This window comes from Lasioglossum baleicum, chromosome 9, assembly GCF_051020765.1.
Source record: "Lasioglossum baleicum chromosome 9, iyLasBale1, whole genome shotgun sequence".
NCBI classification, from domain to species: Eukaryota; Metazoa; Arthropoda; class Insecta; order Hymenoptera; family Halictidae; genus Lasioglossum; species Lasioglossum baleicum.
This window is the reverse complement of record NC_134937.1, coordinates 8,550,133-8,566,629: the sequence shown is the minus strand read 5'-3', so window position 1 is coordinate 8,566,629 and position 16,497 is coordinate 8,550,133. Positions and strand designations below refer to the sequence as shown.

Genomic DNA, 16,497 nt, shown 5'->3' with positions numbered 1-16,497 from the left:
TTATTAATGTTGTTTAGATCGAGTCCCGAGACTTGGTCGGCGTTCTCGGTGTTCCCGACAAATTGTACTTACGACAAAGGGTGATAAGAATCGTTATTATATTCATAATATAAAAAAAAGAAGGGATAAAATTTAAAATAAACAAAGCTTTTAATATCCAACTGGCGTACTGTCTCTCAATCACCCCTTCCAACTAAAGATACTCTTTTTTTTGAAAAGGAGAAAATATTACCTAGTGGAAATTCTGTTGAAAATGCGTATGATTTAATTTTTTAATATGTCATTCGTTTTTTAATCGGTTGCACTCCGTTTTTTAACGCTAGGTGTACGGTAATTTTTGTATACCTACACTTTACGGACACCTGTCAAATTGACGGGTAAAGGAAACCACGTATTTTCTTTAAAAAAAAACGATTAATTTAATTTAAAAACAATTACAATCTCAACAGACTTAAATAATGAAAAATATTTGTTGTAAATTTGTATAAAATGGCAGAAAATCTAAATAAATAGAGAATATCTAAATAAATAAATAAATTTTGACACAGATTTCGTCGGTTTGACCCCCACTGTTCGTCGCGTCGGCGCACAGTGGAAAATTTGGACTAGACTCGATTCAAAATCAAAGAACTTTCGATAGAAATGAGGTAGAGCGATGAAATCTTTTTTAAATTAAAGCTGAAACTTTGCGGAATATGGGAAAAATAGGGAGATTATGGTACGAACGTTTTTTAACCTTGAGAAAATTCGTTAAACATGTAGAATTTCAAGAAATCGATTTTGCAATATCCTGAGGTCGTAGACAAATTTTGAGACCAGATTTGAAATCAGCGCGAAAAAATCTACGGGAAATGAAGTACAGCATGTTCAGAAAAAATGTTTTCCACGCGTGGTACTGGAAAAACCACAATTTTCACGAGATTGTGCAAGTTTCACGAATTTTCTCAACGTTAAAAAACATTCTTACCATAATCTCCCTATTGTTCCCATATTCTGCAATGTTTCAGCTTTAATTTAAAAAAAAATTTCATCGCTCTACATCATTTCTATCGAAAGTTCTTTGATTTTGTCTCCGATTTGGACGAAAGGTCCCACTGCGCGGCATACGGGAAACGGAAACTACAGGCAGGTGATTCGTCGACGACGAGCGATTCCATTCGATTTTTCGCAATGATAACGACATCTCGACGCCCATAAATTATTTGGAATGCGGCGGACTTCGTTTCACATCCTCTCCGCGACCCCGATACCTAAAACCTGGCTCGACTTTCATGGATCGCCGTAAAAAAAAAGGAAGGAGGCCCGTTCGAGAGAACAGCTCTCAGGGATACGGACTGCGCATACTTCGAACGGTGAAAGTGAAACCGCGCGCGAAGCTGACTGAGTTCGGGACCCACGGGATGCTGACTCACACCTATTTGCTTCTTTTCTGCTTCATTCGTCGCCTCTACGCTGACCAGTCTTATGTAGGATACAGTTAGGAGCAAAACTGATCGCTAGACTGCGGATTTTATGCATTTATGAATGCAGAAAATAATTAAAAGAAGAAAGAAATTCGTATTTAGCTTCTGTGTCTTGGAATCGATGCAGATATCTTTTATTTTGCATAAAGATCCGCTGTCTACTGATCGCACACACTTTAAGTCGGATTAACTTTTTTATGAATGGACCAAACGACTTCGACTTCTCTGTAAGGCTAGAGAATTGGTTTAGCAAATGACAGATAAAAAATATGTTGGAAAAATGCATTTGTTCGGAATTGAGAAAATCAATAGTAAAAATTGATTTTTACAACTTTTTTAGCTGCTCTCCAATAACGAAAATTTCAAAGGTGTGTTTGATCAACTCGTATGAATTACGTATGTACGCCACCAAAAATTTTATTGAAATTGGTTAATTTGTTTACGAGTTATAAACGAGCAAAAGTGGTAAAAATGGCAATTTTTCGAAATTTCCGGCCTTTATACCAGTTTTGATCGTTTATAACTTGTGAACCAATTAACCAATTTCAATGAAATTTTCGGAGCGTATATAATTTGTACGCGTTGACCAAACACATCCTTAAAAAGTCAATTATTACTATTGTTTTTCACGATAACGACCAAATGCATTTTCTCAAGATATTTTTTAGATGTAATTCACAGAAATAATTCTTCTAGCCTTACAGAGAAATCGAAGTCGTTTGGTCCATTCATAAAAATGTTATTCCGATTTAATGTGTGTGATCAGTTTTGCTCGTAACTGTACACAGGTAATCTTTCTAGCACGCGGTATGACGCACATATGGTCATGCAATATCCTTTGTTGCGAACCTTCTTGCCTCGAGCCTGACAGGATCTGACCTAATTTATCGACTAGTCGCGCGCAGGAAACAAAGCACGAGGAAGTGGCAGTGCTCCCTGTCAATGTTCGGTTCGCTGACAGCCTTCGTAATTGCTGTATTTTATTAACGCTTTCGCTGGCACCGTCACGGATACGTCACACGATCTCTTCACTTGGAGATTGTTAAATTCATTTTATAAACTTTATCTCTCGAATTGATCGGTGATCACTGGACTCCAGATCTTTGTGCAAACTAAAAAGTTTGTGCATCCACTGCGAGACACATTCAATTAGATGAGTGCATACATATATTCGTGCCCGATTTTCATAGATGTCGCAAACTGTACTGCACGGCGCACAGTGGGACCTTTCGTCCAAATCGGAGACAAAATCAAAGAACTTTCGATAGAAATGTGGTAGAGCGATGAAATTTTTTTAAAATTAAAGCTGAAACTTTGCAGACTATGGGAACAATAGGGAGATTATGGCAAGAACGTTTTTTAACGTTGAGAAAATTCGTTAAACAGTTCGACACGTGGTTTGGAAAATTGCAAAGAAAATAGTAAATTGTAAGAAATGGTTAAATGTGAAAACAGCGTTTTTTACAATTTAAAATAACACTTCTTAATGGAAGACCCTCCTGTATGCACCTTTTGCTAGGTGAGACGACTGTCAAAGTCGTGGTAGAAAGAAAGGATCGAAAGAACCGTGAAATCCGAACGCTTCCGGTGTCGCAGAGGATTCATCGTACACCTTGCGTGTCCTAGACCTTGCGCGAGGGTGAAAGCCGAGGTCGAGATCGATCTCAGATTTGGGTCCCATCGAGAAAGCATTGAACCGGAGAGCTTAGTGAGAAAGATTGACCAAAGTGCTCGAAAAAAATGAGACCGAATTCCTGAATCAAATTAATGGCGTCTGGAGTCACCGTCGTCCCGTCGTAAAACTATTCGAAGAATTTTATAGTGTCGCATAAAATTTTCAACTGATTTAAATTCTCAATTAAAAACCAATCACTATACTATCCTTTATCTTCTAATTAATGCAGACAATTTTTAGCTTGCATGAAAGATGAAATTTTCTAGATAAAAGAGTTCTAAACAACAACTTCCAATATTTTCTCTGTAATTTTGTGTTACGTCTTGTGGTAAACAGTTTGATGTTGAAAATGTTGTCGTTCTTTTGAAGGTGAATGTTAAGAAATGATTTCTACCTAGGTTGTTTAACAATTGGCTTTTTATCAGGTGTCAATCAGATCTCATCTGCCAGCTTCGGAATGCACTTTTCAAGAGATTGAATCAATTCGGTCATCGCGAACGAGCTCTCAGAGCAGGAAGAAATATTCCGGCGTGTCGGAGACACGAAAACCTGAACAGGTGATTTTTTAATTTCCGGAGGTTTGCCGTGTTGAACCCGGCCGACTGAAATTTTCATACACGCCATGATGGAAAGTAACGAGCGGAGCCGGTCGGTCCAGTTTTCACGATTCTACGTGGTAGGATCCGGATCCAGCGAACATGTGCCCGGCTAATCGGCCCCCGTTCCTTTCTACGATGTCATCCGACCTCGTAATCACGATTTTCTAAATTGTTTCGCCCCTCCAACAACGCGCACTCGATCTCTTTTCTTTGTAACCTGACGATCGAGAGAATTAACCAACTTTTTATAGGTTCTACTTAAAACGCGCGAACCGTGGAGATACGGATTGTTGCACTACGAATTTTTGTTGAATTTTGTACTAATTTTAGATAACTAAGAGAAGAATTAAATTTTTATTTTTGGCTCCTGTGTCTTGCAATCAATGCAAACATTGTTTTATTTTGCATAAAGATCCGCAGTCTAGTTATAAACATGCTGAAAACATCATCGAAATCGGTAGACGCAGGAAAAAACAACACAAATTTTAAATTTTCATTGAGGGCCCAAATAAAAAAGTTTTAAAAAATCCCTTTCTTACTTTTGCATGGAACCATGTAAATTATACTTTTGGAAAATCTTTTCTGCATATCATTTTTCGTAAACCAATGCTTCTAATTGATTATAAAACATCAGGTCGTTTGGTGCAATTATACAGAAGTTATTAGTTTGTAAAATACGAATACTTTTTACACACACTGTATATATTTGTTCACAAAAGAGACAAAAAGTGTGATCATTTATGTAAATTGGTTATGTTAATGGCATATATAGAAATTTATTCCATGACAAATTTATTCTTATTATCTTGTCATCAGTGGTCTTGCTTGGTTTTGTTGCAAATGCTGCACTTACTGACCAGGTGAACTAGCGAAGTATGCGATCATTGGAAAATCTCGCTTTTAAAAGGTCACAGTGTCTCTAGATCGTGCTGGCGAGACGGTGCTTGCTATTGAATTGGCTATTATGTAATTAATGAAACTACAAATTCCAGTCAGTGTTACCGGAATTATGGGATTATGCTGTAACAGCCCGGCATTTCTCCAGATTAAATGAAACAAGGAAAATGTCAATACTCGTTAATGCTTTTATCGTCGTCGTTTAAATACGTCCTGCAGTCGCGGAGATAACGCGACGACGTAGAACGTGCCCATTCTTATTACAAATGATCGGGAGCAAGAAAAATCCACTTGTTTCTCAAAATTCACTGGACTAATTAACACTTATTTGAGCGTAACTATATCACACTAAAATAAATAAAAATTATAAGATACACAGGAGCTTCTCTTAATAATTTTACAGAGTCGAAACCAGTGCAACGGTACTTTGCAAACCCTATAAATGATTTTACTATTTCGCATTCTACTAATTTTCGTCGGAAATGCATAAAATCCGCAGTTGAGTAATTGCTCGGCAAAAGTTCAACTCTCAATTAAATTGTTAGCACACGCATTCAATTTCCATCTCATTTATTAATCCGAAAAGCTTTCATAAGCCATACTCCTCCACCGTGAATAATCCAAAGAGTCCTTTTACCACTTCCTCCGGCATCTTTCGCCACTATGAGAACAGGAAATAATAAAAGAAACTTTACAGCGTAGTTCGTTAAAAAAAACTTGGAACAAATCTGGAAAATCTCCACTGCTGCGAACGCAAACTTCAATCAGCGATGACTAGCCGCACGTGTCCGGTTATTGCAAAATCGATAGTTCGGTTAGCGTCGCAGCGCGCGGCTCGCTCGGAAGAACGAGAAAATCTTCGGGGAAAATCACGGTTGTAGCGGAAAACCTGATCGAAAAACCGGGTGTAATGGAACCCATAAATCAACCGCGACGGGAATCACGTGATCCCTCGTTCTGCTTGGCGATCGTGCGAGATCTACGTTACGTGAAAGGAGCTCTTCCGCAAACAACGATAGGGACGCGTAATGGAATATTAATTCGAGGGGCTCTTTCAATTTTCCCGGGAGCCCGAGAGAGCCGGCGAGTTATCCGCGAGCGAGCAGATGGAAAAACTCGCGTCGCGAATTTCAACCGTGTCCGCCAATATAAATTTCCCTTTAGAACGCGAGCCACGCTGTTGTTCATTAAGAATCGGTATGCTTTATTAGCCCCGAAGAGGCCACGCGCGCTCCTCTACTATTTCCCCCGAGTGCTGAATCCTGTTCGCGCGAACGTAGAAACTGTTTCATTAACATTTTACCATTATGGTGTCTTTTTCACGGTAATGGGCGTCGCGTTGTTTTTCCATTCCTCTCCAACCACACAGGTTCGAACTGTTGCAACTTCGTTACAAAAGATCGTACAGCAATCATTCTGAACTCGTTTCCAAGCTTGGAGTCTCTACTTTCTGAGCCCTTCATTTTTATTGACAGATCCATCTGTTGCATAAGATGCATTCCATTACATAATTCTTCGAATCCAAACGACTCTGCCGATACTAATGGAGAACGGGAGACACGAAAAAATTCATACAAAGGCAATTTACGTTTGTGTTTTGCCCAGTTCTACAATACATCTAACAAATATATAGTCGTTGCACGTGTAAATGTGAGGTGCCGAAAGGTCTCCACACGTGTTAACCGCTAAACGGTCGAAGGATGTTGATTAACAGGAATATTAATGCCCTCGCTGAGAATTACAGAACTCCCTCGAGCAATTACGTTAGAGTCCCTGTGATTATGCTCGTCGGCGAGTACGCCACTCCTAGATGCTCTGATTGCTCTGTCGTGAACCACGATCACCGGCGAATCTAGATCTCGCTGCGATAATTTCTTTTAATGAAGCGCCTCGCACGCGTCGCACTTGGAAACGTGCCGGCAATAATTAGGTTCGTTTATTATATAATTACACGATGCTCTTCACGTCACGGGGTCGTAAATCGCGATGTACTTCGCTTTAACGACACTTCAGACATATTCTAGCAGTAACAGATCACAAGCAATTTTAGAAAATTGGCTCTTTGGCGAATTTTATGTTCACTCGGTTTCAGATCACTTCTTTCCTTTTATATTCTCTTCTTAACAGGAGTTGAAATATATTCTAGGTCTAGAAATTCAACAGAACCGTCTTCGTTAGTTGTCTAATTGTGCGAAAGCGATCGAGGGAACGCGAGAACGAACAAGAAGCTTTTGAAATGCAGGAAAAAATATCAGAGAGATGGAAACTTCGTCGAAACAACTTTTGCTAAAAGTTTGCTCGCTAAAAAAGATGGAACGTTTAAAGACCCCGAGTATTCCACATAGTTGAAGGGCAAGCGTTCGTTTGCTTCTGGCAATCAACTTTCACCCCGACACAGTGCATGTATAATTTAAAAAGCCGCGCCAGCGTCTCTCTCTCTCTCTCTCTCTCTCGTTCTCTCTTTCACCGCTGCGCTTCGTTTACATTTTTCAAATGCCCGGGCTCGCGTCGCGAAATTATTCATGGGACGTTCGATCGGAATTTGTGTTCCGAAAAATTGGTTAACTTTGCAACAGCCGGACGCGGCGCCGGTGCGACTTGCGATCGATCGTGAAATTCAGTGCACAAAGGGCAGAACTTGCTAATAGAAAGTGAATTTTGCGAGCTGCAAAAGTTCCGTATGCATGCGATGCAAATTCTATACAGCCGGTCTCAAGGTAGATCATCTGACTTTTAAAATCAAGTATTGTACCTTGAGGCGAGATTATGCAGAAGGGAAAGGTACGCATTATGGTAAATGGCGGGTCGCAGGATGTCTTGCGACAATCATTTCTGCTTCGTTGTTGAATTGACAAATGCATTGTAGTGCGCTTACACTACACTTTCTTCGTCCATGAACTCACGTCGGTGATTGATGAATATCGATAAAACGCATGTGTTTACCCGGAGCTGGTCACGTCGGAATTTATTGCGGCGTTTTAGCTCGTCGCTGGTTGATTCGTTAAAGTTGAAACCGGTGATTGGTCATACTCGAAGGATCACGGCGAGACGCCGCGAATAAGGAGGCTCATCGAGCACAAGGAAGATTTACCCTGACCCACATCCGGTCAAGTTCATTGCTCATCCACGGCACGTTGGCCTTCCCTCGCACGCGTGCCATACTGCCATTTCCCTCCGCCCTCCGCCTGATTCTTTCACCTGTGCCCGTCCTGCTCACCTGCCTTCTCGCGGTGCGACGGAATCACGACGCCTACGATCTTGTTGGCACGATGATCCTCGACACCGTCGCCTGTATCGTCGATTATTCAATTTGCCTCTCTTTTCCTCCTGTCTTTCTGCCGCTGAAGTAAGTCGTTTCAATATACTTGAAACGTCAGGTTAATTGGAGCTCGAAGTAGCCGAATTGCATGATTTGCTTGCAATCAGTGTCCCCGAACATACTCGAAGTGCCTGAACTACCACATCCGTTCAGTTTCAATGTACTTGAAGCAACAACTGCATTAGGGTTCGACGTACCTGAATTACATGATTTATTTGCGATCAGTGTCCCCAAACATGTTCGAAGTGCCTCAAGTACTACATTCGTTCAGTTTCAATGTAGTTGAAGCTACAACTTCATTAGGCTTCCACGTACCTGATTTACATGATTTACTTGGGATCAATGTACCCGAACATGTTCAAAGTGCCTGAAATAACAAATTCATTCGATTTCAATGTACTTGAAGCAACCATTTCATTAGGGTTCATCGTGCCTGAATTGCACATTTTATTTCAGTTCAAAATACCTGAACATGTTCGACGTGCCTGAAGTTCCTGTCCTGTTCAATTTCAATGCACCTGAGACATGAAATTAATTATAACTCGAAATACCTGAATTGCATGTTTTACTGGGCTTCAAAATACCCAAACATGTTCGAAGTGCATGAAATACCACATTCATTCAATTTTAATGTAGTTGAAGTAAAATTCCATTAGGGTTCAACGTATCTGAACTCCATATTTCATTTTAAATCAAAATACCTGAACATGTTCGACGTTCCTAAAGTTCCTGTCCTGTTCAATTTCAATGCACCTGAGACATGAAAATTAATTATAATTCAAAGTACCTGAATGGCACGTTTTACTGGGATTCGAAATACCTGAACATGTTCAACGTATCTGAAGTACTTTCATGATCTGCTTGAATTCAAATGAACATATTCGAAATACCTGAAGTATCTTGTCTACTAAATTTCAATGTAGTTGAAACATGATATACAGGACTTGAGTAAAGCAAGACTGTAGGAAGTTCAAGTATCTCATGAAAAAGTTCCCCTCGAATAAAATGTATGTATACAAGTACTCGAAGAAAAGTGGACACGTCAGGATCTCTAATCGAGCGTCGAACATCACAGGTTTCAAGTGTCCTCCGTACACTTGATACAGCACTTATTCCAATGACAATTTGATTACTTTGCAAATGCGTGATGCTACCAGAAGCAGCAATTAATTTTGTATGGAGATCAAATAAACTATTGATCCACTTTCAACAGATTTTCCCATTGGCGTAACGCACGAAAGTTTCGAAATACGAACTTTCTTCCACTTTTTAAAGGAGTCTTATACAATTACTGGCGAGTATGTTTGCGCTGTGTGTGTGGCACGCAGTCGTTTATCGCGTGCAGTAACGACCCGACACGTGATAGAAAGTAAGACAGAATTTTCACGGGAATCGTGGAAAAGTGGAGTCGCATACATTTATCTGTCCGATCGTGGCGCCATTAAAGCGACACGAAATCAATTGGCGTCTGCGTGACACGCGATACTCTTAATCGTAGAACTGTACTTACAGTTTCGACATTTTCCATCAACTGACTTCCTCCGATTTTGTTGACATTTACGGGATGTGACAAGAAGAGTTTGATCTTTCTCCTGAAAGGTCTAGGTTGGGTCGGGGGTCAGGTTTCCATCACAAAACTGTAGGAACAGTTTCAAAATTCTCGATCAAACGACCTCCTACGATTTTTATGAAAATTGTAGGTGATACACGTTTTCTGGAAGCATTGTTGACATTTAGGGATAATAATATTTTTTTATATTATATAGAAATGTCACGTTACGGTGTTTGAAGGTCTAGGTTGGGGGCCCGCTCCATTTTCTCAAACAGATCCATGTATCCTCAACCACCTACGAACTCTTACTCTGTGCTCACTTTCATCCTTTCTCCCACCCGTGACATTAAATGACCTTGAATGAGCACGATCATAGAAATCGGGTTACGATGGCAGGTGTACAAACATAGAAATATGGTTTATGAAAATGAACTTTAAAAAATTATGGAGTAATCACCGGTGGTTAAAATAATTATTATATTTATGTAAATGATTAACTTATATTAACACTTTACCCACAACGGAAATCTATATTAATAGGATATTCAACAATTCTGCTGTACCAAAAGCATAGAAATTTTATTTTCCACAGAGTAGGGAAATAACCGAATAATATTTAAAAATGACTAATAGTCTTTTTGAATGTTAGTCATAGCAAAATAGTCATTGGTCAAAACTTTTTGATTAGTTAGTGATAATCTAATTAATAATATTAATGTATGTTTTTACCGCTGGGGGCAAGTCCACTTGACTTGAGCCGTCACTGCCCTCGCGTGCTCACTTTACTACCGTATAAAGGAAAATAAGGAGCACACGAGGATCAAGATGGGGAAAAAATGTTCCCCAGCCAGCAGCGGACACGCATGGTCAGCAGATTACGCTATTCAATCCTGTGAAACAGAGTAGGTCAGGAGCGTGCGTGAACTTATCCGCCTCTGAGCGTACATATCTTCATATCTGTTTCATCTGGCGGGAGAGACGTCTACTGGATGTTTGTCCGCATATATTTCTATATTAAGCATTCCCCCTAAACATCGCGGAGCGGCTTTCTGGACAGCTTTCACTGTTCCTCGGCGTTTCACGTATCGCGCAGGTTTATCATCGTGTGGCCAGCAACGCGGCTGCGAGTCCGCAGATCAGAAATAAAATTGTAGGTTCGCGCGTGCTAAAGAGGGAGGGAAAATGAGGGAGAGAGAGAGAGAGAGAGGAAAAGAGAGCTGGTGGTCGGAGCTGGCGGGAAAAGCGAGCACCTTCCCGTGGGAAACAACTGGCGGGGTAGGAAGGCGGAACCGTGAGCTACGATAAAGGTCAGCCGCGTAACAATGCGAAACTTCAGCATCCGTGTGGAATCGATCCCCGGCCGCTGCGCCCTTCTTCAACAGCGAGCATGGTCGCACGGCCATTTAGCTAACGCCCGTCACCTTGCCACCAAAGCACAAAAGAATCCCCTATTAACGCTCCAACCACCAGATGCGCAGTAATTCAGAATCGCAATGCTAGAGTATGCTCTATCTCTCTCAATTTTTTTGGCTCGCAGCTCCGTCTTCGAGGTTTCTGTTGTTAGCTGCCCCCGCTGGGCACATTGTCGCTATTATCAGAGTGGAAGTTCACAACTTCCTTCATTTTTTGATTTTTAAAATTTTAATTCTTAGAAATTAAAGATTTTTAGATTCTCGAATTTATATGTATATGAAGTTTTGAGCATGAGATTGATAGAATACAGGAGCCACTCGACTAACGCCCGCCAACTTGCCATCTAGACACAAAAGAATCCTTTATTAGCACTCGCGCCACTAGATACGGAGTAATTCAGAGTAGCAATGTAGAGTACGGTCCCTCAACTCTTTTGGCTCGCAACTCTCTCTTGAAAGTTTTTTTGTTATTAGCTGTTCCCGCCGGGCACGTCGTCGCTATTATCAAAATTCGAAAATAAGATGGTAAGTATACTGCTACATATTTTTGTTGTGAAATGTGGTTTGTGAAAAAATTAAAAAAAAGTGTGCCAACAACACGTGGTATTCCCAAGCGGTCAACCATCCAAGTACTAACCACGCTCAGCACTGTTTAACTTCGATGATCGGACGAGAATCGGTTCTTTGCAATGCGATTTGGTCGTTGGCCTTTGTAAAATGTTAAAAACTGAATAACATTCCACTATAAAATTCCGTTTAACTTCAATATGTTAACATTTATTCTACTGACACAGTTGGTTGCGAAAAACAGAACCAACTGGCCAAGTGGGAATTTATTCCTCTCTCTAATACTGTTATTAACCCGTTGCCCTACGATTTATTTTACGGTTTCAATGATTAGAGCTTCCTTCGTAGTTCGTAATTTCCTAAAAAAGGAGAAAATTTATATCTATTGCAAGCATACATGTTCTTCGATAACTACACATTAACAAAACCAAAATAGAATTTCTGTATAGAAAGTCCTGAAGGGGCGTGTCCTCGTTGCTCCCAACTTGAACGGGGCCAACGCACTGCCCCAAAGGGCAATCAATGCCACGCCCTCTCCAGCAGAAATGTTCGCGCACGCTGTCGAACGTCATAGGTAACAGAGCAACGTGCCTACTGGCTCGGTATAACCGGGGAAAGGAGTTCTCAGGACATTGGAAAACCAAGTGATACGATTATTAAGATAATTACACACAGAAAACGGTATAAGACGAACTGGCTAGCCTGCGCACAGGAATGCATTCCGGTTCGCGGTCCTCGTCGCTTTCACCCACGCCGATCCTGTCACTAGGACGATGTTGTCACTGGGATGAAAATCCATTGTCTTCGCGATCAATTAGCCTCGTGACGGCAATCTCTTATTTCTGGGACCCGGTGGAACTTGAGGGAGACGTCGAAGGATCGCCGGATGAGATAAATCATCTCTCATTCAACATGCTACTGCTAACCTATAGGCTCGAGAGAAACTACACGAACAGTCTCTTTCAAAAATCATAGAACAATAATTTATACTCAACTTTAACCTTGAGGCCTCTTACAGCGTTCATTTTCTATTAAAATTTTTTTATACGATATAAAAGTAGACTGCGGATTTCTATGGGTTTATGTAGAAATTTTGGATGGGTGAAATATAATTTGTTGTTGCTGTTATAGTATTTTCAATGTAAAAAATACATTAAAGGATGAAATGAATTTTTATTTAACTCCTGATATGCCTGGAATCGGTGCGAAACATTTTTATTTTGCATAAACATCCGCAGTCCATAATTTTTTCCATAATTCCAGAAAAGTTCCATGATTTTTTTACAATAATTTTAGTAGAAATTGTGTTGCACCATACACATCCCACAAAATTTGTTGATCAATAAAATTTCACATTGTAGCCTTTTTATCGAGATCTTCTGAACCGTTCTTCAACTTAAAGAAGCAAAATCGCCGGTAAAACGTTGAACACCGATAAACTATCAATTTTAGAAGCGAAAATTTTGTGTGCCGATGCTTTCCGTGGCCGGTGCACGTTTGCAGACACCTAATACGAGCGTGGTAAAAGGACGAAAAGTTTCCGTGGAGCGGCAAAGCGATCCGTAAGCATGATTAAAACCGAGCACCGCAACGAGGCTCGTCCTTGATCAGAACTTCAACGATTACGGAAAATTAGGACTCGCCATTTGCTGTTTTGCGGATCGCGGCGGGAAAGGGGAATTCATTTGCCATAGCCATCGCCATTGAGAGAGAGAGAGAGAGAGAGAGAGAGAGAGAGAGAGGCAGTCAGTGTAGCACGATCGTTGCAGCAGATTAACGTGTAATGGAGAGAAGAAAATGGACGAACTCCCTCCCCCGGTCCAGTTCCACAAGGACGCTGAGCAACGGGTCCGTTCTAATCGTTAGACTGCTTCTATCGATCGACAAAAGGATTAATATTCCGTAACAATACGATGGCCGATCGAGGGTGAAAGCCGGAGAAATTTACGATCCCTTTTATCACCCGCTAGTGAATCGTCGATCGAGATCAATAAGAACAAAATACGCATAATTAACTTTCTAGCTGGAATAGGTTCTTGCTTCATCTGGAGGCAGGTTTGCAAGGAATGTTTGAACGCGTTGTTCTGTAAGCTTTGAACAATCGCCGGCCATAAATCATACAGGACTTTCGACGTTCTTGCCGATCGGTAATGAACACGGACAAGAAGCGAGGTGTGTTCTGTGCTTTTAGTGGACACGCTTGATCCTGAACTGCGGTAGAACGTGGAAGTGGAATTGTAGAGGCCTCACAGAAAAATGTGTAACCCACAAAACAATGTAGAAGCCCACAGAAAAATGTGTAACCAACAAAAACATTATAGAGACCTCGCAGAAAAATGTGAAACCCACAAGAATATTGTAGGGACCTCACAGAAAAATGTGAAACCCGCAAAAAAATGGTAGAGGCCTCACAGAAAAATGTGTAACCCAGAAAAAAATTGTTGTTTATAGAGATTTGACGATAACAATGGCGTAGTATAAAGATACTGCGACGTCCGCCGTTAGCGAGCATTAAAATTTAAAATCGTCGTGTCGTAAAATTATGAGGGTCGCGCGTATCGCGCTATGCAATCCGACCACAGAAATATCGCAGCAATACGTTCCACGTTAATATCCGATGATTCATGGGACCGCGTACTATGTGTTTCGCTTCGGCATAAACATTTGTAATCAGTCTGTGTTATTAATGAATGAGAACGAAACGAACTTTACCGTAGTACATTATGCAACATCGCTTTACCGTTAGCGTATACATTGTACTTATAAAGACACGGCACTACTGTGAGCTGTTCAGATTCGTTCAATTGTGTAGCATGATCGATATCGAACAAGGGCGGACAATATAAATACTGTATGTACTAATGTTTGATGAAAAGGTATGAAAGCATTACGGTCGATGCAACACCGCCTCGACGTCCTCGTAAATCCTTAATGACCGTTCCCATTCAGAAAAGTTCATCGATTTCGCGCTCATTTGGATCGCTGCACCGGACGTGTGCACACATTTAATTGGAAGGGTACGCGGGATTCATGGGAAATATAAAAATCGTTCGATTTTCCGTCGTCGCTCTACTTCGATGTTCGCGGACGGATTTGTGCAAATGTACATTTTTTAAATTATTATTCCGCCGTGTTATTCCCGAGTTCATGAAATTATCAAAACTGAACCTACCACCACCGGTCAAATGACTGGTTCCGGACTTTTTATTTCACGATTATTGAAATTACAAAGCTGCTTTCGTGGTAAACGATTGAATGAAGCTCGTTAGGTTTTGTGTTGAGAAAAGAAATTAATTATTTTCCAAATATTCATAATTACATACCAAATACGTCATAATTTATAGGAGAAAGGCACTTTTGAGTCCGGTAAACTAAAGTTTACCCGTATAATATTTTCTAAAAATAAGTATCGTGCACGTTCAGTAGCTAATTGAAAGGATACGACTACTTAAATAACTGATTGTGCGAAATGTTATAACGCAGATAGGGAGAATGGCTGTTTAGCGATTAAAACACAAAGGAACATGAAACATGGAAACACGCCGAAGACGTAACGATGGGACTGGTCGTTCCAAGAAAGACATCGTAGATTTCGCCTCATTATCGCGGCGGGCGATGGGCGTGCAAGACGGAAATCTCGGACATTAGCTCGAATTCGCAGCCAAGAGAAGTTAGCTGAATGCAAACGAGTACACGATAGACAGATCTCGGGTATCTAGGCCTGTTGGACTGGTGGTATCTTTCCCTTTCACTGGTGCAACGCAGAAAAATTCGCGGCTCTACGTGTGCAACGCTCTCGTACGTGTGCAACGTTGCATCGAGCGCATTTCCGCGCGTTGATACGGTCACGTGTACCTGCATCGCCACGAAAAAATATTTCACGCTCGCACCCGCGGTAAAGGTGAACATTATCTGTGAAAAAGACGTGGGTTCACCGTGATGCATTTTCCTTGCCCGTGGTGCATCCTTCTGGGAAGATATATATGCTAACTTTTCCAGCCATTAGCTCTGCCAATGAGAAATTCCACATTTCATGCCAGATTTATTATCGATTTCTTCTTGAATCCATTCGGATGTAAAAGGTGCCTTCAGTTTAAAATATTGTATCAGGAAATTAAAGTCTTGGTGTGTCTCAAAATTGTTTCAAAAATCTATGAGGTAGTTGGAGAACGTCTGTTTTCTATAAATTCGTATTTTAGTATTTGTATATTGTTATTGAATATTGTACTATACGATTTGAACTTTTTTGGGAAAGCTAGAACAATCAGTTCACTGCAGGATGTGAAAAGGAATTTTTTGAAAAATTGCAATTGATCGGAATTGTTGAAAAAATACTGAAAGTTGCATTTCTGTTAAGTTGGCCTATATTGAAAATTCAAAACATACCTTTGTAGCTCGTCACAACGTCGACCGATTTTTACGAGATTTTCAGAACGTGTTTTTTATTTTCGATATAGGCCCACATTGAAAGTTGTAAAATGCAACTATTAGTATTTTTTCTACAATTCGAAACAACATTTCTTTTCACATCCTGTAGTAAACTAATTGCTCTAGCTTCCGAAAAAAAGTTCAAATCGTATAGTACAATATTAAAAATGTTACCGTCTTTTTTAGAACGTCCGAATACTAATTCGGGCCACTGTATGTAGAACGTCCGTATCCTATAAATGGGAAGAAAATATAAATTCGTACCTCTTAGCATTTGTTTTAGAACGTCTGCACATCCTATAAATGATGGAGGATAAAACTGTCGTATTTTAGTGTCTGTTTTCAAAATGTCCGTATCTGCTGCAAATGGTAGAGGATAAAAATTCCTGTTACCATTTCCACGCGTTTAACGATGACAGGTGGTTTCTACATCCGACGTGTGAAGAAAGTTTATAACAGTCGGTTAAGTTTGTCGGATCCAGATACGATTTACCAGAGACAGTGGAGTAGACAGTGCGAGCGATCAGACATTCTTTCGCGGTATCCACTATACTCGCGATTGTATCACGTCGATCGACCGGGATC

The 16,497-nt window shown here is 40.5% G+C and overlaps 1 pseudogene; it reads right to left on the bottom strand.

The window, feature by feature from the left end:
- Positions 1 to 11,505: 11,505 nt before the first annotated feature.
- LOC143212495 (5S ribosomal RNA) lies at positions 11,506 to 11,625 on the bottom strand (annotated as a pseudogene).
- Positions 11,626 to 16,497: the final 4,872 nt, after the last annotated feature.